This window comes from Meleagris gallopavo, chromosome Z (assembly GCF_000146605.3).
Source record: "Meleagris gallopavo isolate NT-WF06-2002-E0010 breed Aviagen turkey brand Nicholas breeding stock chromosome Z, Turkey_5.1, whole genome shotgun sequence".
NCBI lineage: Eukaryota > Metazoa > Chordata > Aves > Galliformes > Phasianidae > Meleagris > Meleagris gallopavo.
In genome coordinates, this window is record NC_015041.2 from 36,913,842 (window position 1) to 36,915,922 (window position 2,081).

Consider the following 2,081-nt stretch of genomic DNA (forward strand, 5'->3'; position numbering starts at 1 on the left):
TTTGCCAGTGGGGAATAATCACTCTGTCAAGAGCATGGCACTCCTCAAGCTGTTCCAGCACTCGCTGGATTGCCTTGTGTTATACTGCATCCCCAGTTTCAGTGCTAGGCAACTGCATAGGAATCAGAGAGGTGTGTAGTATCACAGTTCACACTGCCTTCCCAAGGTGTGCAAAATCTTATTTAAAAAGCCCAAAATGCAACCAACTGGCATAAGTATTCTTGGCTTCAAATCTGCAGCACTGACTGGGTCAAACTTGAATCTTCACACACAACCTCTGGCTGTGGCAGTGGAAGACAGCCACCCGAGAGGGTAGGATGCAACATGGGGGATGGGGACATCTCTGGGACTCTGTGCAGGCCTTGCCCTGCTGTATTGCCTTCAGAGATGAAGTCCTGGAAGGTGTGGGTAGCAAGAGTGTCAGGAAGTTTTTGACTGGGGTAGGGTACTCTCACCAGACTCAGAAAGCAAAACAGGGCTGGTTCAAAAAAGTTAAAAATGGCAGTCAGCAGCAGCACCTCAAAATGGCAGCAAAACCATTACACAAAGTGAGAACAACAGTGAGAGGCAGCAAAGCACAACTGGTGTTTCTTTCACTCTTATGGCTATTTTGTTACCTGAGGCATTTCTACTGGCGCTGAACAGCTCTGTCAGCCAAAGGCAACACTTTCATGCTCTATTTCCTCTTTAAAATGTGAACATGATAAACTACATTCGGGCAATCACCATCTTAAAAATGAACGCAGCACTGATTTGTGATATTTTACCTTAAAGAGACAGTGCTGGCTGCTGCCACTGTGCCTCCACCTGCTGGGATTCCCCAGTGAGCAGTAGGCTCAGACAGACATGGGCAAACAGCACGTTCTGTGGTGATGCTTTGGTGAGGCTGATGCTGGCAGACTTCATTGTGCTGGGTGCCCAAAGTACAGTTTCTGTGTATTCCACTTCTTCTCTGACATAGTCTTTGTCAGGGAAGACTAGTTACCATGGAAGTGCTTCCAAAATAGAACAAATCCAACACACATCAATACCTGTACAATAAATGGAATAAAGTACAATTTGTATTAAGTTATTCTGCATTCACTGGATAGTAATTTGTGCAGAGAACTGAGACTAACTCTTTTGCATTTAATTATGGGAAAGCAATTCTTCAAATCGGAAATGCTCTGTGCTTGGGAAGGAACAGAGCAGAATTGCTGAATTACTGAAAAAGCAGAGATTCAACTGCTAAATGAGAGCCAGTAACAAGGTTTTCTTCATTGACAGTCCAGCCTATCTGTCCTGACCTTACTGGGTGCTGTATTTTAACCATATTCTCAGAGAAGTGCAGACTTACAAGGGGTTTGAACAAGGCTGTGTTTCATTCTGCAGCAGATCATGGTTAGCATTGCGTGTAGAACTCCTAAATTCTGCAGAACAGGCCAAAGGTCTCACTGGCCAGAACACAGAGCTCTAGGCCAGGACACATGGCCCTAGGCCAAGCAGAAGGAGCTTGGCCAGGCTTCCTCCTCCAAGACAGGAATCATTAAATAGTGATATGAAAACAAACTAATTTCTGCAAATGCAGGACCATGGCTAAGACATGGCATATTTCCAGCCAAGGTGTTTTCTTTGGTATGCACATACCACAGTAGTGCCAGGTGACCAAGAGCTCACAGGTGAATCAGGAGGATGGACAGTGCATGAGAAAACATGCAGAGAGATATTAGTTTACATGTTATAAATAATTTAACCCAGGGAAAGAGTTTAATGTCCACCTTTGGATATCTCTTAGAGCAAGGTGGCCAAATCAGTGCTACAAATGATTAGCTGCAGTCAACTCCATCAGGTGCCACAGGCTGGACTACGTGATGCAGTGAGGGCTCCTTCTGCCCTCATATTCTGTATTTGAAAGCACTTGTGTCCCACTAAATTGCCTCTGGCACCTTGAGGCTATCCTGAGTGTTCTTCCTGAGACAATCCGGATCAAGTCGTTATATTGTTTTCCATATCTGACTGTTATGATTATGGGGGTGGTTTGTTGATTTTTGTTTGTTGGTTTGTTTGGTTTGTTTGTTGTTTATTTTAGTAAATCTCTCCTT